Source organism: Lotus japonicus, chromosome 2 (assembly GCF_012489685.1).
Source record: "Lotus japonicus ecotype B-129 chromosome 2, LjGifu_v1.2".
Taxonomy (NCBI): Eukaryota; Viridiplantae; Streptophyta; class Magnoliopsida; order Fabales; family Fabaceae; genus Lotus; species Lotus japonicus.
Window position 1 is genome coordinate 25292496 of NC_080042.1, and position 20189 is coordinate 25312684.

At 39.0% G+C, this 20189-nt stretch overlaps 64 non-coding genes across 64 annotated transcripts; all 64 read right to left on the minus strand.

Annotated features, from left to right (window-relative positions):
• Positions 1-120: 120 nt before the first annotated feature.
• On the minus strand, positions 121-239 carry LOC130741638 (5S ribosomal RNA). The gene has a single exon (XR_009020525.1). It is a non-coding gene; the product is annotated as a 5S ribosomal RNA (ribosomal RNA).
• A 192-nt stretch (positions 240-431) lies between these two features.
• Positions 432-550, minus strand: LOC130741650 (5S ribosomal RNA). Its single transcript, XR_009020536.1, has one exon. It is a non-coding gene; the product is annotated as a 5S ribosomal RNA (ribosomal RNA).
• Positions 551-743: 193 nt separating this feature from the next.
• On the minus strand, positions 744-862 carry LOC130741661 (5S ribosomal RNA). The gene has a single exon (XR_009020547.1). It is a non-coding gene; the product is annotated as a 5S ribosomal RNA (ribosomal RNA).
• Positions 863-1085: 223 nt separating this feature from the next.
• LOC130741672 (5S ribosomal RNA) lies at positions 1086-1204 on the minus strand. The gene has a single exon (XR_009020558.1). It is a non-coding gene; the product is annotated as a 5S ribosomal RNA (ribosomal RNA).
• A 192-nt stretch (positions 1205-1396) lies between these two features.
• On the minus strand, positions 1397-1515 carry LOC130741684 (5S ribosomal RNA). The gene has a single exon (XR_009020567.1). It is a non-coding gene; the product is annotated as a 5S ribosomal RNA (ribosomal RNA).
• A 193-nt stretch (positions 1516-1708) lies between these two features.
• Positions 1709-1827, minus strand: LOC130741695 (5S ribosomal RNA). Its single transcript, XR_009020579.1, has one exon. It is a non-coding gene; the product is annotated as a 5S ribosomal RNA (ribosomal RNA).
• A 193-nt stretch (positions 1828-2020) lies between these two features.
• Positions 2021-2139, minus strand: LOC130741706 (5S ribosomal RNA). Its single transcript, XR_009020590.1, has one exon. It is a non-coding gene; the product is annotated as a 5S ribosomal RNA (ribosomal RNA).
• Positions 2140-2333: 194 nt separating this feature from the next.
• On the minus strand, positions 2334-2452 carry LOC130741718 (5S ribosomal RNA). Its single transcript, XR_009020601.1, has one exon. It is a non-coding gene; the product is annotated as a 5S ribosomal RNA (ribosomal RNA).
• A 195-nt stretch (positions 2453-2647) lies between these two features.
• On the minus strand, positions 2648-2766 carry LOC130741729 (5S ribosomal RNA). The gene has a single exon (XR_009020612.1). It is a non-coding gene; the product is annotated as a 5S ribosomal RNA (ribosomal RNA).
• A 195-nt stretch (positions 2767-2961) lies between these two features.
• LOC130741741 (5S ribosomal RNA) lies at positions 2962-3080 on the minus strand. The gene has a single exon (XR_009020623.1). It is a non-coding gene; the product is annotated as a 5S ribosomal RNA (ribosomal RNA).
• A 192-nt stretch (positions 3081-3272) lies between these two features.
• LOC130741743 (5S ribosomal RNA) lies at positions 3273-3391 on the minus strand. Its single transcript, XR_009020625.1, has one exon. It is a non-coding gene; the product is annotated as a 5S ribosomal RNA (ribosomal RNA).
• A 195-nt stretch (positions 3392-3586) lies between these two features.
• Positions 3587-3704, minus strand: LOC130742094 (5S ribosomal RNA). The gene has a single exon (XR_009020962.1). It is a non-coding gene; the product is annotated as a 5S ribosomal RNA (ribosomal RNA).
• A 194-nt stretch (positions 3705-3898) lies between these two features.
• Positions 3899-4017, minus strand: LOC130741756 (5S ribosomal RNA). Its single transcript, XR_009020637.1, has one exon. It is a non-coding gene; the product is annotated as a 5S ribosomal RNA (ribosomal RNA).
• Positions 4018-4211: 194 nt separating this feature from the next.
• Positions 4212-4330, minus strand: LOC130741767 (5S ribosomal RNA). Its single transcript, XR_009020648.1, has one exon. It is a non-coding gene; the product is annotated as a 5S ribosomal RNA (ribosomal RNA).
• A 194-nt stretch (positions 4331-4524) lies between these two features.
• LOC130741778 (5S ribosomal RNA) lies at positions 4525-4643 on the minus strand. The gene has a single exon (XR_009020659.1). It is a non-coding gene; the product is annotated as a 5S ribosomal RNA (ribosomal RNA).
• Positions 4644-4836: 193 nt separating this feature from the next.
• Positions 4837-4955, minus strand: LOC130741789 (5S ribosomal RNA). Its single transcript, XR_009020670.1, has one exon. It is a non-coding gene; the product is annotated as a 5S ribosomal RNA (ribosomal RNA).
• Positions 4956-5147: 192 nt separating this feature from the next.
• Positions 5148-5264, minus strand: LOC130742163 (5S ribosomal RNA). The gene has a single exon (XR_009021027.1). It is a non-coding gene; the product is annotated as a 5S ribosomal RNA (ribosomal RNA).
• A 193-nt stretch (positions 5265-5457) lies between these two features.
• On the minus strand, positions 5458-5575 carry LOC130742155 (5S ribosomal RNA). The gene has a single exon (XR_009021019.1). It is a non-coding gene; the product is annotated as a 5S ribosomal RNA (ribosomal RNA).
• Positions 5576-5785: 210 nt separating this feature from the next.
• Positions 5786-5904, minus strand: LOC130741795 (5S ribosomal RNA). The gene has a single exon (XR_009020671.1). It is a non-coding gene; the product is annotated as a 5S ribosomal RNA (ribosomal RNA).
• Positions 5905-6099: 195 nt separating this feature from the next.
• LOC130741796 (5S ribosomal RNA) lies at positions 6100-6218 on the minus strand. Its single transcript, XR_009020672.1, has one exon. It is a non-coding gene; the product is annotated as a 5S ribosomal RNA (ribosomal RNA).
• Positions 6219-6410: 192 nt separating this feature from the next.
• LOC130742164 (5S ribosomal RNA) lies at positions 6411-6527 on the minus strand. The gene has a single exon (XR_009021028.1). It is a non-coding gene; the product is annotated as a 5S ribosomal RNA (ribosomal RNA).
• A 194-nt stretch (positions 6528-6721) lies between these two features.
• LOC130741797 (5S ribosomal RNA) lies at positions 6722-6840 on the minus strand. The gene has a single exon (XR_009020673.1). It is a non-coding gene; the product is annotated as a 5S ribosomal RNA (ribosomal RNA).
• Positions 6841-7035: 195 nt separating this feature from the next.
• On the minus strand, positions 7036-7154 carry LOC130741798 (5S ribosomal RNA). The gene has a single exon (XR_009020674.1). It is a non-coding gene; the product is annotated as a 5S ribosomal RNA (ribosomal RNA).
• Positions 7155-7347: 193 nt separating this feature from the next.
• On the minus strand, positions 7348-7464 carry LOC130742183 (5S ribosomal RNA). The gene has a single exon (XR_009021046.1). It is a non-coding gene; the product is annotated as a 5S ribosomal RNA (ribosomal RNA).
• Positions 7465-7660: 196 nt separating this feature from the next.
• Positions 7661-7779, minus strand: LOC130741799 (5S ribosomal RNA). Its single transcript, XR_009020675.1, has one exon. It is a non-coding gene; the product is annotated as a 5S ribosomal RNA (ribosomal RNA).
• Positions 7780-7973: 194 nt separating this feature from the next.
• Positions 7974-8092, minus strand: LOC130741800 (5S ribosomal RNA). The gene has a single exon (XR_009020676.1). It is a non-coding gene; the product is annotated as a 5S ribosomal RNA (ribosomal RNA).
• A 194-nt stretch (positions 8093-8286) lies between these two features.
• LOC130742103 (5S ribosomal RNA) lies at positions 8287-8404 on the minus strand. The gene has a single exon (XR_009020970.1). It is a non-coding gene; the product is annotated as a 5S ribosomal RNA (ribosomal RNA).
• Positions 8405-8597: 193 nt separating this feature from the next.
• On the minus strand, positions 8598-8716 carry LOC130741802 (5S ribosomal RNA). The gene has a single exon (XR_009020678.1). It is a non-coding gene; the product is annotated as a 5S ribosomal RNA (ribosomal RNA).
• A 193-nt stretch (positions 8717-8909) lies between these two features.
• Positions 8910-9028, minus strand: LOC130741803 (5S ribosomal RNA). The gene has a single exon (XR_009020679.1). It is a non-coding gene; the product is annotated as a 5S ribosomal RNA (ribosomal RNA).
• Positions 9029-9112: 84 nt separating this feature from the next.
• On the minus strand, positions 9113-9231 carry LOC130742044 (5S ribosomal RNA). Its single transcript, XR_009020911.1, has one exon. It is a non-coding gene; the product is annotated as a 5S ribosomal RNA (ribosomal RNA).
• A 194-nt stretch (positions 9232-9425) lies between these two features.
• LOC130742151 (5S ribosomal RNA) lies at positions 9426-9543 on the minus strand. Its single transcript, XR_009021015.1, has one exon. It is a non-coding gene; the product is annotated as a 5S ribosomal RNA (ribosomal RNA).
• Positions 9544-9738: 195 nt separating this feature from the next.
• LOC130741804 (5S ribosomal RNA) lies at positions 9739-9857 on the minus strand. Its single transcript, XR_009020680.1, has one exon. It is a non-coding gene; the product is annotated as a 5S ribosomal RNA (ribosomal RNA).
• Positions 9858-10050: 193 nt separating this feature from the next.
• On the minus strand, positions 10051-10169 carry LOC130742142 (5S ribosomal RNA). Its single transcript, XR_009021007.1, has one exon. It is a non-coding gene; the product is annotated as a 5S ribosomal RNA (ribosomal RNA).
• Positions 10170-10471: 302 nt separating this feature from the next.
• LOC130742093 (5S ribosomal RNA) lies at positions 10472-10590 on the minus strand. Its single transcript, XR_009020961.1, has one exon. It is a non-coding gene; the product is annotated as a 5S ribosomal RNA (ribosomal RNA).
• Positions 10591-10784: 194 nt separating this feature from the next.
• LOC130741805 (5S ribosomal RNA) lies at positions 10785-10903 on the minus strand. The gene has a single exon (XR_009020681.1). It is a non-coding gene; the product is annotated as a 5S ribosomal RNA (ribosomal RNA).
• A 194-nt stretch (positions 10904-11097) lies between these two features.
• LOC130742049 (5S ribosomal RNA) lies at positions 11098-11216 on the minus strand. The gene has a single exon (XR_009020916.1). It is a non-coding gene; the product is annotated as a 5S ribosomal RNA (ribosomal RNA).
• A 197-nt stretch (positions 11217-11413) lies between these two features.
• Positions 11414-11532, minus strand: LOC130741806 (5S ribosomal RNA). Its single transcript, XR_009020682.1, has one exon. It is a non-coding gene; the product is annotated as a 5S ribosomal RNA (ribosomal RNA).
• Positions 11533-11726: 194 nt separating this feature from the next.
• Positions 11727-11845, minus strand: LOC130741807 (5S ribosomal RNA). The gene has a single exon (XR_009020683.1). It is a non-coding gene; the product is annotated as a 5S ribosomal RNA (ribosomal RNA).
• Positions 11846-11929: 84 nt separating this feature from the next.
• On the minus strand, positions 11930-12048 carry LOC130742045 (5S ribosomal RNA). The gene has a single exon (XR_009020912.1). It is a non-coding gene; the product is annotated as a 5S ribosomal RNA (ribosomal RNA).
• Positions 12049-12243: 195 nt separating this feature from the next.
• Positions 12244-12362, minus strand: LOC130742078 (5S ribosomal RNA). The gene has a single exon (XR_009020946.1). It is a non-coding gene; the product is annotated as a 5S ribosomal RNA (ribosomal RNA).
• A 194-nt stretch (positions 12363-12556) lies between these two features.
• Positions 12557-12675, minus strand: LOC130742143 (5S ribosomal RNA). Its single transcript, XR_009021008.1, has one exon. It is a non-coding gene; the product is annotated as a 5S ribosomal RNA (ribosomal RNA).
• A 305-nt stretch (positions 12676-12980) lies between these two features.
• Positions 12981-13099, minus strand: LOC130741809 (5S ribosomal RNA). Its single transcript, XR_009020684.1, has one exon. It is a non-coding gene; the product is annotated as a 5S ribosomal RNA (ribosomal RNA).
• A 194-nt stretch (positions 13100-13293) lies between these two features.
• LOC130742144 (5S ribosomal RNA) lies at positions 13294-13412 on the minus strand. The gene has a single exon (XR_009021009.1). It is a non-coding gene; the product is annotated as a 5S ribosomal RNA (ribosomal RNA).
• Positions 13413-13719: 307 nt separating this feature from the next.
• On the minus strand, positions 13720-13838 carry LOC130741810 (5S ribosomal RNA). The gene has a single exon (XR_009020685.1). It is a non-coding gene; the product is annotated as a 5S ribosomal RNA (ribosomal RNA).
• A 194-nt stretch (positions 13839-14032) lies between these two features.
• On the minus strand, positions 14033-14151 carry LOC130742145 (5S ribosomal RNA). Its single transcript, XR_009021010.1, has one exon. It is a non-coding gene; the product is annotated as a 5S ribosomal RNA (ribosomal RNA).
• A 305-nt stretch (positions 14152-14456) lies between these two features.
• Positions 14457-14575, minus strand: LOC130741811 (5S ribosomal RNA). The gene has a single exon (XR_009020686.1). It is a non-coding gene; the product is annotated as a 5S ribosomal RNA (ribosomal RNA).
• Positions 14576-14769: 194 nt separating this feature from the next.
• LOC130742146 (5S ribosomal RNA) lies at positions 14770-14888 on the minus strand. Its single transcript, XR_009021011.1, has one exon. It is a non-coding gene; the product is annotated as a 5S ribosomal RNA (ribosomal RNA).
• Positions 14889-15193: 305 nt separating this feature from the next.
• LOC130741812 (5S ribosomal RNA) lies at positions 15194-15312 on the minus strand. The gene has a single exon (XR_009020687.1). It is a non-coding gene; the product is annotated as a 5S ribosomal RNA (ribosomal RNA).
• Positions 15313-15507: 195 nt separating this feature from the next.
• LOC130741814 (5S ribosomal RNA) lies at positions 15508-15626 on the minus strand. Its single transcript, XR_009020689.1, has one exon. It is a non-coding gene; the product is annotated as a 5S ribosomal RNA (ribosomal RNA).
• Positions 15627-15710: 84 nt separating this feature from the next.
• LOC130742047 (5S ribosomal RNA) lies at positions 15711-15829 on the minus strand. Its single transcript, XR_009020914.1, has one exon. It is a non-coding gene; the product is annotated as a 5S ribosomal RNA (ribosomal RNA).
• Positions 15830-16024: 195 nt separating this feature from the next.
• On the minus strand, positions 16025-16143 carry LOC130741815 (5S ribosomal RNA). Its single transcript, XR_009020690.1, has one exon. It is a non-coding gene; the product is annotated as a 5S ribosomal RNA (ribosomal RNA).
• A 194-nt stretch (positions 16144-16337) lies between these two features.
• LOC130742031 (5S ribosomal RNA) lies at positions 16338-16456 on the minus strand. Its single transcript, XR_009020897.1, has one exon. It is a non-coding gene; the product is annotated as a 5S ribosomal RNA (ribosomal RNA).
• A 194-nt stretch (positions 16457-16650) lies between these two features.
• LOC130742147 (5S ribosomal RNA) lies at positions 16651-16769 on the minus strand. The gene has a single exon (XR_009021012.1). It is a non-coding gene; the product is annotated as a 5S ribosomal RNA (ribosomal RNA).
• Positions 16770-16963: 194 nt separating this feature from the next.
• Positions 16964-17082, minus strand: LOC130742050 (5S ribosomal RNA). Its single transcript, XR_009020917.1, has one exon. It is a non-coding gene; the product is annotated as a 5S ribosomal RNA (ribosomal RNA).
• Positions 17083-17277: 195 nt separating this feature from the next.
• LOC130742149 (5S ribosomal RNA) lies at positions 17278-17396 on the minus strand. The gene has a single exon (XR_009021013.1). It is a non-coding gene; the product is annotated as a 5S ribosomal RNA (ribosomal RNA).
• A 195-nt stretch (positions 17397-17591) lies between these two features.
• LOC130741816 (5S ribosomal RNA) lies at positions 17592-17710 on the minus strand. The gene has a single exon (XR_009020691.1). It is a non-coding gene; the product is annotated as a 5S ribosomal RNA (ribosomal RNA).
• Positions 17711-17905: 195 nt separating this feature from the next.
• Positions 17906-18024, minus strand: LOC130741817 (5S ribosomal RNA). The gene has a single exon (XR_009020692.1). It is a non-coding gene; the product is annotated as a 5S ribosomal RNA (ribosomal RNA).
• Positions 18025-18109: 85 nt separating this feature from the next.
• On the minus strand, positions 18110-18228 carry LOC130742048 (5S ribosomal RNA). Its single transcript, XR_009020915.1, has one exon. It is a non-coding gene; the product is annotated as a 5S ribosomal RNA (ribosomal RNA).
• A 195-nt stretch (positions 18229-18423) lies between these two features.
• On the minus strand, positions 18424-18542 carry LOC130741818 (5S ribosomal RNA). The gene has a single exon (XR_009020693.1). It is a non-coding gene; the product is annotated as a 5S ribosomal RNA (ribosomal RNA).
• A 194-nt stretch (positions 18543-18736) lies between these two features.
• On the minus strand, positions 18737-18855 carry LOC130741819 (5S ribosomal RNA). The gene has a single exon (XR_009020694.1). It is a non-coding gene; the product is annotated as a 5S ribosomal RNA (ribosomal RNA).
• Positions 18856-19048: 193 nt separating this feature from the next.
• On the minus strand, positions 19049-19166 carry LOC130742104 (5S ribosomal RNA). The gene has a single exon (XR_009020971.1). It is a non-coding gene; the product is annotated as a 5S ribosomal RNA (ribosomal RNA).
• A 194-nt stretch (positions 19167-19360) lies between these two features.
• On the minus strand, positions 19361-19478 carry LOC130742105 (5S ribosomal RNA). The gene has a single exon (XR_009020972.1). It is a non-coding gene; the product is annotated as a 5S ribosomal RNA (ribosomal RNA).
• Positions 19479-19673: 195 nt separating this feature from the next.
• Positions 19674-19792, minus strand: LOC130741820 (5S ribosomal RNA). The gene has a single exon (XR_009020695.1). It is a non-coding gene; the product is annotated as a 5S ribosomal RNA (ribosomal RNA).
• Positions 19793-19986: 194 nt separating this feature from the next.
• On the minus strand, positions 19987-20105 carry LOC130741821 (5S ribosomal RNA). The gene has a single exon (XR_009020696.1). It is a non-coding gene; the product is annotated as a 5S ribosomal RNA (ribosomal RNA).
• Between the last annotated feature and the right edge of the window lie 84 nt (positions 20106-20189).

The window sequence follows — 20189 nt, forward strand, 5'->3', positions numbered from 1 at the left end:
CGGCAAACAAGCGTGCAATTACTTTATTTTTGTCTTCAACTTTGTAGTTCACTTCGTATTCATCCGAGGCTTCTAAGAAATTAAAAAAAAAAATAAGGAATTGCGAAAAAACGGCAAAAGGGGATGCAACACGAGGACTTCCCAGGAGGTCACCCATCCTAGTACTACTCTCGCCCAAGCACACTTAACTGCGGAGTTCTGATGGGATCCGGTGCATTAGTGCTGGTATGATCGCATCCGTAAAGTTATGCGGGTTAAAACATAATATGCGTTAAACTAAGAATTAAAAAAAAATAAGGAATTGCGAAAAAACGGCAAACAAGCGTGCAATTACTTTATTTTTGTCTTCAACTTTGTAGTTCACTTCGTATTCATCCGAGGCTTCTAAGAAATTAAAAAAAAAATAAGGAATTGCGAAAAAACGGCAAAAGGGGATGCAACACGAGGACTTCCCAGGAGGTCACCCATCCTAGTACTACTCTCGCCCAAGCACACTTAACTGCGGAGTTCTGATGGGATCCGGTGCATTAGTGCTGGTATGATCGCATCCGTAAAGTTATGCGGGTTAAAACATAATATGCGTTAAACTAAGAAATTAAAAAAAAATAAGGAATTGCGAAAAAACGGCAAACAAGCGTGCAATTACTTTATTTTTGTCTTCAACTTTGTAGTTCACTTCGTATTCATCCGAGGCTTCTAAGAAATTAAAAAAAAAATAAGGAATTGCGAAAAAACGGCAAAAGGGGATGCAACACGAGGACTTCCCAGGAGGTCACCCATCCTAGTACTACTCTCGCCCAAGCACACTTAACTGCGGAGTTCTGATGGGATCCGGTGCATTAGTGCTGGTATGATCGCATCCGTAAAGTTATGCGGGTTAAAACATAATATGCGTTAAACTAAGAAATTAAAAAAAAATAAGGAATTGCGAAAAAACGGCAAACAAGCGTGCAATTACTTTATTTTTGTCTTCAACTTTGTAGTTCACTTCGTATGTATTCAACTTTGTAGTTTCACTTCGTATTCATCCGAGGCTTCTAAGAAATTAAAAAAAAAAATAAGGAATTGCGAAAAAACGGCAAAAGGGGATGCAACACGAGGACTTCCCAGGAGGTCACCCATCCTAGTACTACTCTCGCCCAAGCACACTTAACTGCGGAGTTCTGATGGGATCCGGTGCATTAGTGCTGGTATGATCGCATCCGTAAAGTTATGCGGGTTAAAACATAATATGCGTTAAACTAAGAAATTAAAAAAAAATAAGGAATTGCGAAAAAACGGCAAACAAGCGTGCAATTACTTTATTTTTGTCTTCAACTTTGTAGTTCACTTCGTATTCATCCGAGGCTTCTAAGAAATTAAAAAAAAAATAAGGAATTGCGAAAAACGGCAAAAGGGGATGCAACACGAGGACTTCCCAGGAGGTCACCCATCCTAGTACTACTCTCGCCCAAGCACACTTAACTGCGGAGTTCTGATGGGATCCGGTGCATTAGTGCTGGTATGATCGCATCCGTAAAGTTATGCGGGTTAAAACATAATATGCGTTAAACTAAGAAATTAAAAAAAAATAAGGAATTGCGAAAAAACGGCAAACAAGCGTGCAATTACTTTATTTTTGTCTTCAACTTTGTAGTTCACTTCGTATTCATCCGAGGCTTCTAAGAAATTAAAAAAAAAATAAGGAATTGCGAAAAAACGGCAAAAGGGGATGCAACACGAGGACTTCCCAGGAGGTCACCCATCCTAGTACTACTCTCGCCCAAGCACACTTAACTGCGGAGTTCTGATGGGATCCGGTGCATTAGTGCTGGTATGATCGCATCCGTAAAGTTATGCGGGTTAAAACATAATATGCGTTAAACTAAGAAATTAAAAAAAAATAAGGAATTGCGAAAAAACGGCAAACAAGCGTGCAATTACTTTATTTTTGTCTTCAACTTTGTAGTTCACTTCGTATTCATCCGAGGCTTCTAAGAAATTAAAAAAAAAATAAGGAATTGCGAAAAAACGGCAAAAGGGGATGCAACACGAGGACTTCCCAGGAGGTCACCCATCCTAGTACTACTCTCGCCCAAGCACACTTAACTGCGGAGTTCTGATGGGATCCGGTGCATTAGTGCTGGTATGATCGCATCCGTAAAGTTATGCGGGTTAAAACATAATATGCGTTAAACTAAGAAATTAAAAAAAAAATAAGGAATTGCGAAAAAACGGCAAACAAGCGTGCAATTACTTTATTTTTGTCTTCAACTTTGTAGTTCACTTCGTATTCATCCGAGGCTTCTAAGAAATTAAAAAAAAAATAAGGAATTGCGAAAAAACGGCAAAAGGGGATGCAACACGAGGACTTCCCAGGAGGTCACCCATCCTAGTACTACTCTCGCCCAAGCACACTTAACTGCGGAGTTCTGATGGGATCCGGTGCATTAGTGCTGGTATGATCGCATCCGTAAAGTTATGCGGGTTAAAACATAATATGCGTTAAACTAAGAAATTAAAAAAAAAATAAGGAATTGCGAAAAAACGGCAAACAAGCGTGCAATTACTTTATTTTTGTCTTCAACTTTGTAGTTCACTTCGTATTCATCCGAGGCTTCTAAGAAATTAAAAAAAAAAATAAGGAATTGCGAAAAAACGGCAAAAGGGGATGCAACACGAGGACTTCCCAGGAGGTCACCCATCCTAGTACTACTCTCGCCCAAGCACACTTAACTGCGGAGTTCTGATGGGATCCGGTGCATTAGTGCTGGTATGATCGCATCCGTAAAGTTATGCGGGTTAAAACATAATATGCGTTAAACTAAGAAATTAAAAAAAAAATAAGGAATTGCGAAAAAACGGCAAACAAGCGTGCAATTACTTTATTTTTGTCTTCAACTTTGTAGTTCACTTCGTATTCATCCGAGGCTTCTAAGAAATTAAAAAAAAAAATAAGGAATTGCGAAAAAACGGCAAAAGGGGATGCAACACGAGGACTTCCCAGGAGGTCACCCATCCTAGTACTACTCTCGCCCAAGCACACTTAACTGCGGAGTTCTGATGGGATCCGGTGCATTAGTGCTGGTATGATCGCATCCGTAAAGTTATGCGGGTTAAAACATAATATGCGTTAAACTAAGAAATTAAAAAAAAATAAGGAATTGCGAAAAAACGGCAAACAAGCGTGCAATTACTTTATTTTTGTCTTCAACTTTGTAGTTCACTTCGTATTCATCCGAGGCTTCTAAGAAATTAAAAAAAAAATAAGGAATTGCGAAAAACGGCAAAAGGGGATGCAACACGAGGACTTCCCAGGAGGTCACCCATCCTAGTACTACTCTCGCCCAAGCACACTTAACTGCGGAGTTCTGATGGGATCCGGTGCATTAGTGCTGGTATGATCGCATCCGTAAAGTTATGCGGGTTAAAACATAATATGCGTTAAACTAAGAAATTAAAAAAAAAATAAGGAATTGCGAAAAAACGGCAAACAAGCGTGCAATTACTTTATTTTTGTCTTCAACTTTGTAGTTCACTTCGTATTCATCCGAGGCTTCTAAGAAATTAAAAAAAAAAATAAGGAATTGCGAAAAAACGGCAAAAGGGGATGCAACACGAGGACTTCCCAGGAGGTCACCATCCTAGTACTACTCTCGCCCAAGCACACTTAACTGCGGAGTTCTGATGGGATCCGGTGCATTAGTGCTGGTATGATCGCATCCGTAAAGTTATGCGGGTTAAAACATAATATGCGTTAAACTAAGAAATTAAAAAAAAATAAGGAATTGCGAAAAAACGGCAAACAAGCGTGCAATTACTTTATTTTTGTCTTCAACTTTGTAGTTCACTTCGTATTCATCCGAGGCTTCTAAGAAATTAAAAAAAAAAATAAGGAATTGCGAAAAAACGGCAAAAGGGGATGCAACACGAGGACTTCCCAGGAGGTCACCCATCCTAGTACTACTCTCGCCCAAGCACACTTAACTGCGGAGTTCTGATGGGATCCGGTGCATTAGTGCTGGTATGATCGCATCCGTAAAGTTATGCGGGTTAAAACATAATATGCGTTAAACTAAGAAATTAAAAAAAAAATAAGGAATTGCGAAAAAACGGCAAACAAGCGTGCAATTACTTTATTTTTGTCTTCAACTTTGTAGTTCACTTCGTATTCATCCGAGGCTTCTAAGAAATTAAAAAAAAAATAAGGAATTGCGAAAAAACGGCAAAAGGGGATGCAACACGAGGACTTCCCAGGAGGTCACCCATCCTAGTACTACTCTCGCCCAAGCACACTTAACTGCGGAGTTCTGATGGGATCCGGTGCATTAGTGCTGGTATGATCGCATCCGTAAAGTTATGCGGGTTAAAACATAATATGCGTTAAACTAAGAAATTAAAAAAAAAATAAGGAATTGCGAAAAAACGGCAAACAAGCGTGCAATTACTTTATTTTTGTCTTCAACTTTGTAGTTCACTTCGTATTCATCCGAGGCTTCTAAGAAATTAAAAAAAAAATAAGGAATTGCGAAAAAACGGCAAAAGGGGATGCAACACGAGGACTTCCCAGGAGGTCACCCATCCTAGTACTACTCTCGCCCAAGCACACTTAACTGCGGAGTTCTGATGGGATCCGGTGCATTAGTGCTGGTATGATCGCATCCGTAAAGTTATGCGGGTTAAAACATAATATGCGTTAAACTAAGAAATTAAAAAAAAATAAGGAATTGCGAAAAAACGGCAAACAAGCGTGCAATTACTTTATTTTTGTCTTCAACTTTGTAGTTCACTTCGTATTCATCCGAGGCTTCTAAGAAATTAAAAAAAAAATAAGGAATTGCGAAAAAACGGCAAAAGGGGATGCAACACGAGGACTTCCCAGGAGGTCACCCATCCTAGTACTACTCTCGCCCAAGCACACTTAACTGCGGAGTTCTGATGGGATCCGGTGCATTAGTGCTGGTATGATCGCATCCGTAAAGTTATGCGGGTTAAAACATAATATGCGTTAAACTAAGAAATTAAAAAAAAATAAGGAATTGCGAAAAAACGGCAAACAAGCGTGCAATTACTTTATTTTTGTCTTCAACTTTGTAGTTCACTTCGTATTCATCCGAGGCTTCTAAGAAATTAAAAAAAAAATAAGGAATTGCGAAAAACGGCAAAAGGGGATGCAACACGAGGACTTCCCAGGAGGTCACCATCCTAGTACTACTCTCGCCCAAGCACACTTACTGCGGAGTTCTGATGGGATCCGGTGCATTAGTGCTGGTATGATCGCATCCGTAAAGTTATGCGGGTTAAAACATAATATGCGTTAAACTAAGAAATTAAAAAAAAATAAGGAATTGCGAAAAAACGGCAAACAAGCGTGCAATTACTTTATTTTTGTCTTCAACTTTGTAGTTCACTTCGTATTCATCCGAGGCTTCTAAGAAATTAAAAAAAAAATAAGGAATTGCGAAAAAACGGCAAAAGGGGATGCAACACGAGGACTTCCCAGGAGGTCACCCATCCTAGTACTACTCTCGCCCAAGCACACTTAACTGCGGAGTTCTGATGGGATCCGGTGCATTAGTGCTGGTATGATCGATCCGTAAAGTTATGCGGGTTAAAACATAATATGCGTTAAACTAAGAAATTAAAAAAAAAATAAGGAATTGCGAAAAAACGGCAAACAAGCGGCAATTACTTTATTTTTGTCTTCAACTTTGTAGTTCACTTCGTATTTCCAGGTTCATTTATTCACGAGGGCTTCTAAGAAATTAAAAAAAAAAAATAAGGAATTGCGAAAAAACGGCAAAAGGGGATGCAACACGAGGACTTCCCAGGAGGTCACCCATCCTAGTACTACTCTCGCCCAAGCACACTTAACTGCGGAGTTCTGATGGGATCCGGTGCATTAGTGCTGGTATGATCGCATCCGTAAAGTTATGCGGGTTAAAACATAATATGCGTTAAACTAAGAAATTAAAAAAAAAATAAGGAATTGCGAAAAAACGGCAAACAAGCGTGCAATTACTTTATTTTTGTCTTCAACTTTGTAGTTCACTTCGTATTCATCCGAGGCTTCTAAGAAATTAAAAAAAAAAATAAGGAATTGCGAAAAAACGGCAAAAGGGGATGCAACACGAGGACTTCCCAGGAGGTCACCCATCCTAGTACTACTCTCGCCCAAGCACACTTAACTGCGGAGTTCTGATGGGATCCGGTGCATTAGTGCTGGTATGATCGCATCCGTAAAGTTATGCGGGTTAAAACATAATATGCGTTAAACTAAGAAATTAAAAAAAAATAAGGAATTGCGAAAAAACGGCAAACAAGCGTGCAATTACTTTATTTTTGTCTTCAACTTTGTAGTTCACTTCGTATTCATCCGAGGCTTCTAAGAAATTAAAAAAAAAATAAGGAATTGCGAAAAACGGCAAAAGGGGATGCAACACGAGGACTTCCCAGGAGGTCACCATCCTAGTACTACTCTCGCCCAAGCACACTTACTGCGGAGTTCTGATGGGATCCGGTGCATTAGTGCTGGTATGATCGCATCCGTAAAGTTATGCGGGTTAAAACATAATATGCGTTAAACTAAGAAATTAAAAAAAAAATAAGGAATTGCGAAAAAACGGCAAACAAGCGTGCAATTACTTTATTTTTGTCTTCAACTTTGTAGTTCACTTCGTATTCATCCGAGGCTTCTAAGAAATTAAAAAAAAAATAAGGAATTGCGAAAAAACGGCAAAAGGGGATGCAACACGAGGACTTCCCAGGAGGTCACCCATCCTAGTACTACTCTCGCCCAAGCACACTTAACTGCGGAGTTCTGATGGGATCCGGTGCATTAGTGCTGGTATGATCGCATCCGTAAAGTTATGCGGGTTAAAACATAATATGCGTTAAACTAAGAAATTAAAAAAAAAATAAGGAATTGCGAAAAAACGGCAAACAAGCGTGCAATTACTTTATTTTTGTCTTCAACTTTGTAGTTCACTTCGTATTCATCCGAGGCTTCTAAGAAATTAAAAAAAAAAATAAGGAATTGCGAAAAAACGGCAAAAGGGGATGCAACACGAGGACTTCCCAGGAGGTCACCCATCCTAGTACTACTCTCGCCCAAGCACACTTAACTGCGGAGTTCTGATGGGATCCGGTGCATTAGTGCTGGTATGATCGCATCCGTAAAGTTATGCGGGTTAAAACATAATATGCGTTAAACTAAGAAATTAAAAAAAAATAAGGAATTGCGAAAAAACGGCAAACAAGCGTGCAATTACTTTATTTTTGTCTTCAACTTTGTAGTTCACTTCGTATTCATCCGAGGCTTCTAAGAAATTAAAAAAAAAATAAGGAATTGCGAAAAAACGGCAAAAGGGGATGCAACACGAGGACTTCCCAGGAGTCACCCATCCTAGTACTACTCTCGCCCAAGCACACTTAACTGCGGAGTTCTGATGGGATCCGGTGCATTAGTGCTGGTATGATCGATCCGTAAAGTTATGCGGGTTAAAACATAATATGCGTTAAACTAAGAAATTAAAAAAAAATAAGGAATTGCGAAAAAACGGCAAACAAGCGTGCAATTACTTTATTTTTGTCTTCAACTTTGTAGTTCACTTCGTATTCATCCGAGGCTTCTAAGAAATTAAAAAAAAAAAAATAAGGAATTGCGAAAAAACGGCAAAAGGGGATGCAACACGAGGACTTCCCAGGAGGTCACCCATCCTAGTACTACTCTCGCCCAAGCACACTTAACTGCGGAGTTCTGATGGGATCCGGTGCATTAGTGCTGGTATGATCGCATCCGTAAAGTTATGCGGGTTAAAACATAATATGCGTTAAACTAAGAAATTAAAAAAAAAATAAGGAATTGCGAAAAAACGGCAAACAAGCGTGCAATTACTTTATTTTTGTCTTCAACTTTGTAGTTCACTTCGTATTCATCCGAGGCTTCTAAGAAATTAAAAAAAAAATAAGGAATTGCGAAAAAACGGCAAAAGGGGATGCAACACGAGGACTTCCCAGGAGGTCACCCATCCTAGTACTACTCTCGCCCAAGCACACTTAACTGCGGAGTTCTGATGGGATCCGGTGCATTAGTGCTGGTATGATCGCATCCGTAAAGTTATGCGGGTTAAAACATAATATGCGTTAAACTAAGAAATTAAAAAAAAAATAAGGAATTGCGAAAAAACGGCAAACAAGCGTGCAATTACTTTATTTTTGTCTTCAACTTTGTAGTTCACTTCGTATTCATCCGAGGCTTCTAAGAAATTAAAAAAAAAATAAGGAATTGCGAAAAAACGGCAAAAGGGGATGCAACACGAGGACTTCCCAGGAGTCACCCATCCTAGTACTACTCTCGCCCAAGCACACTTAACTGCGGAGTTCTGATGGGATCCGGTGCATTAGTGCTGGTATGATCGCATCCGTAAAGTTATGCGGGTTAAAACATAATATGCGTTAAACTAAGAAATTAAAAAAAAAATAAGGAATTGCGAAAAAACGGCAAACAAGCGGCAATTACTTTATTTTTGTCTTCAACTTTGTAGTTCACTTCGTATTCATCCGAGCTTCTAAGAAATTAAAAAAAAAAAATAAGGAATTGCGAAAAACGGCAAAAGGGGATGCAACACGAGGACTTCCCAGGAGGTCACCCATCCTAGTACTACTCTCGCCCAAGCACACTTAACTGCGGAGTTCTGATGGGATCCGGTGCATTAGTGCTGGTATGATCGCATCCGTAAAGTTATGCGGGTTAAAACATAATATGCGTTAAACTAAGAAATTAAAAAAAAATAAGGAATTGCGAAAAAACGGCAAACAAGCGTGCATTACTTTATTTTTGTCTTCAACTTTGTAGTTCACTTCGTATTCATCCGAGGCTTCTAAGAAATTAAAAAAAAAAATAAGGAATTGCGAAAAAACGGCAAAAGGGGATGCAACACGAGGACTTCCCAGGAGGTCACCCATCCTAGTACTACTCTCGCCCAAGCACACTTAACTGCGGAGTTCTGATGGGATCCGGTGCATTAGTGCTGGTATGATCGCATCCGTAAAGTTATGCGGGTTAAAACATAATATGCGTTAAACTAAGAAATTAAAAAAAAAATAAAGAATTGCGAAAAAACGGCAAAAGGGGATGCAACACGAGGACTTCCCAGGAGGTCACCTATCCTAGTACTACTCTCGCCCAAGCACACTTAACTGCGGAGTTCTGATGGGATCCGGTGCATTAGTGCTGGTATGATCGCATCCGTAAAGTTATGCGGGTTAAAACATAATATGCGTTAAACTAAGAAATTAAAAAAAAAATAAGGAATTGCGAAAAAACGGCAAACAAGCGTGCAATTACTATATTTTTGTCTTCAACTTTGTAGTTCACTTCGTATTCATCCGAGGCTTCTAAGAAATTAAAAAAAAAAATAAGGAATTGCGAAAAACGGCAAAAGGGGATGCAACACGAGGACTTCCCAGGAGGTCACCATCCTAGTACTACTCTCGCCCAAGCACACTTAACTGCGGAGTTCTGATGGGATCCCGTGCATTAGTGCTGGTATGATCGCATCCGTAAAGTTATGCGGGTTAAAACATAATATGCGTTAAACTAAGAAATTAAAAAAAAAATAAGGAATTGCGAAAAAACGGCAAACAAGCGTGCAATTACTTTATTTTTGTCTTCAACTTTGTAGTTCACTTCGTATTCATCCGAGGCTTCTAAGAAATTAAAAAAAAAAATAAGGAATTGCGAAAAAACGGCAAAAGGGGATGCAACACGAGGACTTCCCAGGAGGTCACCCATCCTAGTACTACTCTCGCCCAAGCACACTTAACTGCGGAGTTCTGATGGGATCCGGTGCATTAGTGCTGGTATGATCGCATCCGTAAAGTTATGCGGGTTAAAACATAATATGCGTTAAACTAAGAAATTAAAAAAAAAATAAGGAATGCGAAAAAACGGCAAACAAGCGTGCAATTACTATATTTTTGTCTTCAACTTTGTAGTTCACTTCGTATTCATCCGAGGCTTCTAAGAAATTAAAAAAAAAATAAGGAATTGTGAAAAAACGGCAAAAGGGGATGCAACACGAGGACTTCCCAGAAGATCACCCATCCTAGTACTACTCTCGCCCAAGCACACTTAACTGCGGAGTTCTGATGGGATCCGGTGCATTAGTGCTGGTATGATCGAATCCATAAAGTTATGCGGGTTAAAACATAATATGCGTTAAACTAAGAAATTAAAAAAAAAATAAGGAATTGCGAAAAAACGGCAAACAAGCGCGCAATTACTTTATTTTTGTCTTCAACTTTGTAGTTCACTTCGTATTCATCCGAGGCTTCTAAGAAATTAAAAAAAAAATAAGGAATTGCGAAAAAACGGCAAACAAGCGCGCAATTACTTTATTTTGTCTTCAACTTTGTAGTTCACTTCGTATTCATCCGAGACTTCTAAGAAATTAAAAAAAAAATAAGGAATTGCGAAAAACGGCAAAAGGGGATGCAACACGAGGATTTCCCAGGAGGTCACCCATCCTAGTACTACTCTCGCCCAAGCACACTTAACTGCGGAGTTCTGATGGGATCCGGTGCATTAGTGCTGGTATGATCGAATCCGTAAAGTTATGCGGATTAAAACATAATATGCGTTAAACTAAGAAATTAAAAAAAAAATAAGGAATTGCGAAAAAACGGCAAACAAGCGTGCAATTACTTTATTTTTGTCTTCAACTTTGTAGTTCACTTCGTATTCATCCGAGGCTTCTAAGAAATTAAAAAAAAAATAAGGAATTGTGAAAAAACGGCAAAAGGGGATGCAACACGAGGACTTCCCAGGAGGTCACCCATCCTAGTACTACTCTCGCCCAAGCACACTTAACTGCGGAGTTCTGATGGGATCCGGTGCATTAGTGCTGGTATGATCGCATCCGTAAAGTTATGCGGGTTAAAACATAATATGCGTTAAACTAAGAAATTAAAAAAAAAATAAGGAATTGCGAAAAAACGGCAAACAAGCGTGCAATTACTATATTTTTGTCTTCAACTTTGTAGTTCACTTCGTATTCATCCGAGGCTTCTAAGAAATTAAAAAAAAAATAAGGAATTGTGAAAAAACGGCAAAAGGGGATGCAACACGAGGACTTCCCAGAAGATCACCCATCCTAGTACTACTCTCGCCCAAGCACACTTAACTGCGGAGTTCTGATGGGATCCGGTGCATTAGTGCTGGTATGATCGCATCCGTAAAGTTATGCGGGTTAAAACATAATATGCGTTAAACTAAGAAATTAAAAAAAAAAATAAGGAATTGCGAAAAAACGGCAAACAAGCGCGCAATTACTTTATTTTTGTCTTCAACTTTGTAGTTCACTTCGTATTCATCCGAGACTTCTAAGAAATTAAAAAAAAAAAAATAAGGAATTGCGAAAAACGGCAAAAGGGGATGCAACACGAGGACTTCCCAGGAGGTCACCCATCCTAGTACTACTCTCGCCCAAGCACACTTAACTGCGGAGTTCTGATGGGATCCGGTGCATTAGTGCTGGTATGATCGCATCCGTAAAGTTATGCGGGTTAAAACATAATATGCGTTAAACTAAGAAATTAAAAAAAAATAAGGAATTGCGAAAAAACGGCAAACAAGCGTGCGATTACTTTATTTTTGTCTTCAACTTTCTAGTTCACTTCGTATTCATCCGAGGCTTCTAAGAAATTAAAAAAAAAAATAAGGAATTGCGAAAAAACGGCAAAAGGGGATGCAACACGAGGACTTCCCAGGAGGTCACCCATCCTAGTACTACTCTCGCCCAAGCACACTTAACTGCGGAGTTCTGATGGGATCCGGTGCATTAGTGCTGGTATGATCGCATCCGTAAAGTTATGCGGGTTAAAACATAATATGCGTTAAACTAAGAAATTAAAAAAAAAATAAAGAATTGCGAAAAAACGGCAAAAGGGGATGCAACACGAGGACTTCCCAGGAGGTCACCTATCCTAGTACTACTCTCGCCCAAGCACACTTAACTGCGGAGTTCTGATGGGATCCGGTGCATTAGTGCTGGTATGATCGCATCCGTAAAGTTATGCGGGTTAAAACATAATATGCGTTAAACTAAGAAATTAAAAAAAAAATAAGGAATTGCGAAAAAACGGCAAACAAGCGTGCAATTTTTTTATTTTTGTCTTCAACTTTGTAGTTCACTTCGTATTCATCCGAGGCTTCTAAGAAATTAAAAAAAAAAATAAGGAATTGCGAAAAAACGGCAAAAGGGGATGCAACACGAGGACTTCCCAGGAGGTCACCCATCCTAGTACTACTCTCGCCCAAGCACACTTAACTGCGGTGTTCTGATGGGATCCGGTGCATTAGTGCTGGTATGATCGCATCCGTAAAGTTATGCGGGTTAAAACATAATATGCGTTAAACTAAGAAATTAAAAAAAAAATAAGGAATTGCGAAAAAACGGCAAACAAGCGTGCAGTTACTATGTTTTTGTCTTCAACTTTGTAGTTCACTTCGTATTCATCCGAGGCTTCTAAGAAATTAAAAAAAAAATAAGGAATTGTGAAAAAACGGCAAAAGGGGATGCAACACGAGGACTTCCCAGAAGATCACCCATCCTAGTACTACTCTCGCCCAAGCACACTTAACTGCGGAGTTCTGATGGGATCCGGTGCATTAGTGCTGGTATGATCGAATCCGTAAAGTTATGCGGGTTAAAACATAATATGCGTTAAACTAAGAAATTAAAAAAAAAAATAAGGAATTGCGAAAAAACGGCAAACAAGCGCGCAATTACTTTATTTTTGTCTTCAACTTTGTAGTTCACTTCGTATTCATCCGAGGCTTCTAAGAAATTAAAAAAAAAATAAGGAATTGCGAAAAAACGGTAAACAAGCGCGCAATTACTTTATTTTTGTCTTCAACTTTGTAGTTCACTTCGTATTCATCCGAGACTTCTAAGAAATTAAAAAAAAAAATAAGGAATTGCGAAAAACGGCAAAAGGGGATGCAACACGAGGACTTCCCAGGAGGTCACCCATCCTAGTACTACTCTCGCCCAAGCACACTTAACTGCGGAGTTCTGATGGGATCCGGTGCATTAGTGCTGGTATGATCGCATCCGTAAAGTTATGCGGGTTAAAACATAATATGCGTTAAACTAAGAAATTAAAAAAAAAATAAGGAATTGCGAAAAAACGGCAAACAAGCGTGCAATTACTATATTTTTGTCTTCAACTTTGTAGTTCACTTCGTATTCATCCGAGGCTTCTAAGAAATTAAAAAAAAAATAAGGAATTGTGAAAAAACGGCAAAAGGGGATGCAACACGAGGACTTCCCAGAAGATCACCCATCCTAGTACTACTCTCGCCCAAGCACACTTAACTGCGGAGTTCTGATGGGATCCGGTGCATTAGTGCTGGTATGATCGAATCCGTAAAGTTATGCGGGTTAAAACATAATATGCGTTAAACTAAGAAATTAAAAAAAAAAATAAGGAATTGCGAAAAAACGGCAAACAAGCGCGCAATTACTTTATTTTTGTCTTCAACTTTGTACTTCTCTTCGTATTCATCCGAGGCTTCTAAGAAATTAAAAAAAAAAATAAGGAATTGCGAAAAAACGGCAAACAAGCGCGCAATTACTTTATTTTTGTCTTCAACTTTGTAGTTCACTTCGTATTCATCCGAGACTTCTAAGAAATTAAAAAAAAAAAATAAGGAATTGCGAAAAACGGCAAAAGGGGATGCAACACGAGGACTTCCCAGGAGGTCACCCATCCTAGTACTACTCTCGCCCAAGCACACTTAACTGCGGAGTTCTGATGGGATCCGGTGCATTAGTGCTGGTATGATCGCATCCGTAAAGTTATGCGGGTTAAAACATAATATGCGTTAAACTAAGAAATTAAAAAAAAAATAAGGAATTGCGAAAAAACGGCAAACAAGCGTGCAATTACTATGTTTTTGTCTTCAACTTTGTAGTTCACTTCGTATTCATCCGAGGCTTCTAAGAAATTAAAAAAAAAATAAGGAATTGTGAAAAAACGGCAAAAGGGGATGCAACACGAGGACTTCCCAGAAGATCACCCATCCTAGTACTACTCTCGCCCAAGCACACTTAACTGCGGAGTTCTGATGGGATCCGGTGCATTAGTGCTGGTATGATCGAATCCGTAAAGTTATGCGGGTTAAAACATAATATGCGTTAAACTAAGAAATTAAAAAAAAAAATAAGGAATTGCGAAAAAACGGCAAACAAGCGCGCAATTACTTTATTTTTGTCTTCAACTTTGTAGTTCACTTCGTATTCATCCGAGGCTTCTAAGAAATTAAAAAAAAAATAAGGAATTGCGAAAAAACGGCAAACAAGCGCGCAATTACTTTATTTTTGTCTTCAACTTTGTAGTTCACTTCGTATTCATCCGAGACTTCTAAGAAATTAAAAAAAAAAATAAGGAATTGCGAAAAACGGCAAAAGGGGATGCAACACGAGGACTTCCCAGGAGGTCACCCATCCTAGTACTACTCTCGCCCAAGCACACTTAACTGCGGAGTTCTGATGGGATCCGGTGCATTAGTGCTGGTATGATCGCATCCGTAAAGTTATGCGGGTTAAAACATAATATGCGTTAAACTAAGAAATTAAAAAAAAAATAAGGAATTGCGAAAAAACGGCAAACAAGCGTGCAATTACTATATTTTTGTCTTCAACTTTGTAGTTCACTTCGTATTCATCCGAGGCTTCTAAGAAATTAAAAAAAAAATAAGGAATTGTGAAAAAACGGCAAAAGGGGATGCAACACGAGGACTTCCCAGAAGATCACCCATCCTAGTACTACTCTCGCCCAAGCACACTTAACTGCGGAGTTCTGATGGGATCCGGTGCATTAGTGCTGGTATGATCGAATCCGTAAAGTTATGCGGGTTAAAACATAATATGCGTTAAACTAAGAAATTAAAAAAAAAATAAGGAATTGCGAAAAAACGGCAAACAAGCGCGCAATTACTTTATTTTGTCTTCAACTTTGTACTTCTCTTCGTATTCATCCGAGGCTTCTAAGAAATTAAAAAAAAAAATAAGGAATTGCGAAAAAACGGCAAACAAGCGCGCAATTACTTTATTTTTGTCTTCAACTTTGTAGTTCACTTCGTATTCATCCGAGACTTCTAAGAAATTAAAAAAAAAAAATAAGGAATTGCGAAAAACGGCAAAAGGGGATGCAACACGAGGACTTCCCAGGAGGTCACCCATCCTAGTACTACTCTCGCCCAAGCACACTTAACTGCGGAGTTCTGATGGGATCCGGTGCATTAGTGCTGGTATGATCGCATCCGTAAAGTTATGCGGGTTAAAACATAATATGCGTTAAACTAAGAAATTAAAAAAAAAATAAGGAATTGCGAAAAAACGGCAAACAAGCGTGCGATTACTTTATTTTTGTCTTCAACTTTCTAGTTCACTTCGTATTCATCCGAGGCTTCTAAGAAATTAAAAAAAAAAATAAGGAATTGCGAAAAAACGGCAAAAGGGGATGCAACACGAGGACTTCCCAGGAGGTCACCCATCCTAGTACTACTCTCGCCCAAGCACACTTAACTGCGGAGTTCTGATGGGATCCGGTGCATTAGTGCTGGTATGATCGCATCCGTAAAGTTATGCGGGTTAAAACATAATATGCGTTAAACTAAGAAATTAAAAAAAAAATAAAGAATTGCGAAAAAACGGCAAAAGGGGATGCAACACGAGGACTTCCCAGGAGGTCACCTATCCTAGTACTACTCTCGCCCAAGCACACTTAACTGCGGAGTTCTGATGGGATCCGGTGCATTAGTGCTGGTATGATCGCATCCGTAAAGTTATGCGGGTTAAAACATAATATGCGTTAAACTAAGAAATTAAAAAAAAAATAAGGAATTGCGAAAAAACGGCAAACAAGCGTGCAATTACTTTATTTTTGTCTTCAACTTTGTAGTTCACTTCGTATTCATCCGAGGCTTCTAAGAAATTAAAAAAAAAAATAAGGAATTGCGAAAAAACGGCAAAAGGGGATGCAACACGAGGACTTCCCAGGAGGTCACCCATCCTAGTACTACTCTCGCCCAAGCACACTTAACTGCGGAGTTCTGATGGGATCCGGTGCATTAGTGCTGGTATGATCGCATCCGTAAAGTTATGCGGGTTAAAACATAATATGCGTTAAACTACGAAATTAAAAAAAAAATAAGGAATTGCGAAAAAACGGCAAACAATGCGCAATTACTTTATTTTTGTCTTCAACTTTGTAGTTCACTTCGTATTCATCCGAGGCTTCTAAGAAATTAAAAAAAAAAATAAGGAATTGCGAAAAAACGGCAAAAGGGGATGCAACACGAGGACTTCCCAGGAGGTCACCCATCCTAGTACTACTCTCGCCCAAGCACACTTAACTGCGGAGTTCTGATGGGATCCGGTGCATTAGTGCTGGTATGATCGCATTCGTAAAGTTATGCGGGTTAAAACATAATATGCGTTAAACTAAGAAATTAAAAAAAAAATAAGGAATTGCGAAAAAACGGCAAACAAGCGTGCAATTACTATATTTTTGTCTTCAACTTTGTAGTTCACTTCGTATTCATCCGAGGCTTCTAAGAAATTAAAAAAAAAATAAGGAATTGTGAAAAAACGGCAAAAGGGGATGCAACACGAGGACTTCCCAGAAGATCACCCATCCTAGTACTACTCTCGCCCAAGCACACTTAACTGCGGAGTTCTGATGGGATCCGGTGCATTAGTGCTGGTATGATCGAATCCGTAAAGTTATGCGGGTTAAAACATAATATGCGTTAAACTAAGAAATTAAAAAAAAAATAAGGAATTGCGAAAAAACGGCAAACAAGCGTGAAATTACTATATTTTTGTCTTCAACTTTGTAGTTCACTTCGTATTCATCCGAGGCTTCTAAGAAATTAAAAAAAAAATAAGGAATTGTGAAAAAACGGCAAAAGGGGATGCAACACGAGGACTTCCCAGAAGATCACCCATCCTAGTACTACTCTCGCCCAAGCACACTTAACTGCGGAGTTCTGATGGGATCCGGTGCATTAGTGCTGGTATGATCGCATCCGTAAAGTTATGCGGGTTAAAACATAATATGCGTTAAACTAAGAAATTAAAAAAAAAATAAGGAATTGCGAAAAAACGGCAAACAAGCGTGCGATTACTTTATTTTTGTCTTCAACTTTCTAGTTCACTTCGTATTCATCCGAGGCTTCTAAGAAATTAAAAAAAAAAATAAGGAATTGTGAAAAAACGGCAAAAGGGGATGCAACACGAGGACTTCCCAGAAGATCACCCATCCTAGTACTACTCTCGCCCAAGCACACTTAACTGCGGAGTTCTGATGGGATCCGGTGCATTAGTGCTGGTATGATCGAATCCGTAAAGTTATGCGGGTTAAAACATAATATGCGTTAAACTAAGAAATTAAAAAAAAAATAAGGAATTGCGAAAAAACGGCAAACAAGCGCGCAATTACTTTATTTTTGTCTTCAACTTTGTAGTTCACTTCGTATTCATCCGAGACTTCTAAGAAATTAAAAAAAAAAAATAAGGAATTGCGAAAAACGGCAAAAGGGGATGCAACACGAGGACTTCCCAGGAGGTCACCCATCCTAGTACTACTCTCGCCCAAGCACACTTAACTGCGGAGTTCTGATGGGATCCGGTGCATTAGTGCTGGTATGATCGCATCCGTAAAGTTATGCGGGTTAAAACATAATATGCGTTAAACTAAGAAATTAAAAAAAAAATAAGGAATTGCGAAAAAACGGCAAACAAGCGTGCGATTACTTTATTTTTGTCTTCAACTTTCTAGTTCACTTCGTATTCATCCGAGGCTTCTAAGAAATTAAAAAAAAAAATAAGGAATTGCGAAAAAACGGCAAAAGGGGATGCAACACGAGGACTTCCCAGGAGGTCACCCATCCTAGTACTACTCTCGCCCAAGCACACTTAACTGCGGAGTTCTGATGGGATCCGGTGCATTAGTGCTGGTATGATCGCATCCGTAAAGTTATGCGGGTTAAAACATAATATGCGTTAAACTAAGAAATTAAAAAAAAAATAAAGAATTGCGAAAAAAACGGCAAAAGGGGATGCAACACGAGGACTTCCCAGGAGGTCACCTATCCTAGTACTACTCTCGCCCAAGCACACTTAACTGCGGAGTTCTGATGGGATCCGGTGCATTAGTGCTGGTATGATCGCATCCGTAAAGTTATGCGGGTTAAAACATAATATGCGTTAAACTAAGAAATTAAAAAAAAAATAAGGAATTGCGAAAAAACGGCAAACAAGCGTGCAATTACTTTATTTTTGTCTTCAACTTTGTAGTTCACTTCGTATTCATCCGAGGCTTCTAAGAAATTAAAAAAAAAAATAAGGAATTGCGAAAAAACGGCAAAAGGGGATGCAACACGAGGACTTCCCAGGAGGTCACCCATCCTAGTACTACTCTCGCCCAAGCACACTTAACTGCGGAGTTCTGATGGGATCCGGTGCATTAGTGCTGGTATGATCGCATCCGTAAAGTTATGCGGGTTAAAACATAATATGCGTTAAACTAAGAAATTAAAAAAAAAATAAGGAATTGCGAAAAAACGGCAAACAAGCGGCAATTACTTTATTTTTGTCTTCAACTTTGTAGTTCACTTCGTATTCATCCGAGGCTTCTAAGAAATTAAAAAAAAAAATAAGGAATTGCGAAAAAACGGCAAAAGGGGATGCAACACGAGGACTTCCCAGGAGGTCACCCATCCTAGTACTACTCTCGCCCAAGCACACTTAACTGCGGAGTTCTGATGGGATCCGGTGCATTAGTGCTGGTATGATCGCATCCGTAAAGTTATGCGGGTTAAAACATAATATGCGTTAAACTAAGAAATTAAAAAAAAAATAAGGAATTGCGAAAAAACGGCAAACAAGCGTGCAATTACTTATTTTTGTCTTCAACTTTGTAGTTCACTTCGTATTCATCCGAGGCTTCTAAGAAATTAAAAAAAAAATAAGGAATTGCGAAAAAACGGCAAAAGGGGATGCAACACGAGGACTTCCCAGGAGTCACCCATCCTAGTACTACTCTCGCCCAAGCACACTTAACTGCGGAGTTCTGATGGGATCCGGTGCATTAGTGCTGGTATGATCGCATCCGTAAAGTTATGCGGGTTAAAACATAATATGCGTTAAACTAAGAAATTAAAAAAAAAATAAGGAATTGCGAAAAAACGGCAAACAAGCGTGCAATTACTTTATTTTTGTCTTCAACTTTGTAGTTCACTTCGTATTCATCCGAGGCTTCTAAGAAATTAAAAAAAAAATAAGGAATTGCGAAAAAACGGCAAAAGGGGATGCAACACGAGGACTTCCCAGGAGTCACCCATCCTAGTACTACTCTCGCCCAAGCACACTTAACTGCGGAGTTCTGATGGGATCCGGTGCATTAGTGCTGGTATGATCGCATCCGTAAAGTTATGCGGGTTAAAACATAATATGCGTTAAACTAAGAAATTAAAAAAAAAATAAGGAATTGCGAAAAAACGGCAAACAAGCGTGCAATTACTTTATTTTTGTCTTCAACTTTGTAGTTCACTTCGTATTCATCCGAGGCTTCTAAGAAATTAAAAAAAAAAATAAGGAATTGCGAAAAAACGGCAAAAGGGGATGCAACACGAGGACTTCCCAGGAGGTCACCCATCCTAGTACTACTCTCGCCCAAGCACACTTAACTGCGGAGTTCTGATGGGATCCGGTGCATTAGTGCTGGTATGATCGCATCCGTAAAGTTATGCGGGTTAAAACATAATATGCGTTAAACTAAGAAATTAAAAAAAAATAAGGAATTGCGAAAAAACGGCAAACAAGCGTGCAATTACTTTATTTTTGTCTTCAACTTTGTAGTTCACTTCGTATTCATCCGAGGCTTCTAAGAAATTAAAAAAAAAAATAAGGAATTGCGAAAAAACGGCAAAAGGGGATGCAACACGAGGACTTCCCAGGAGGTCACCCATCCTAGTACTACTCTCGCCCAAGCACACTTAACTGCGGAGTTCTGATGGGATCCGGTGCATTAGTGCTGGTATGATCGCATCCGTAAAGTTATGCGGGTTAAAACATAATATGCGTTAAACTAAGAAATTAAAAAAAAAATAAGGAATGCGAAAAAACGGCAAACAA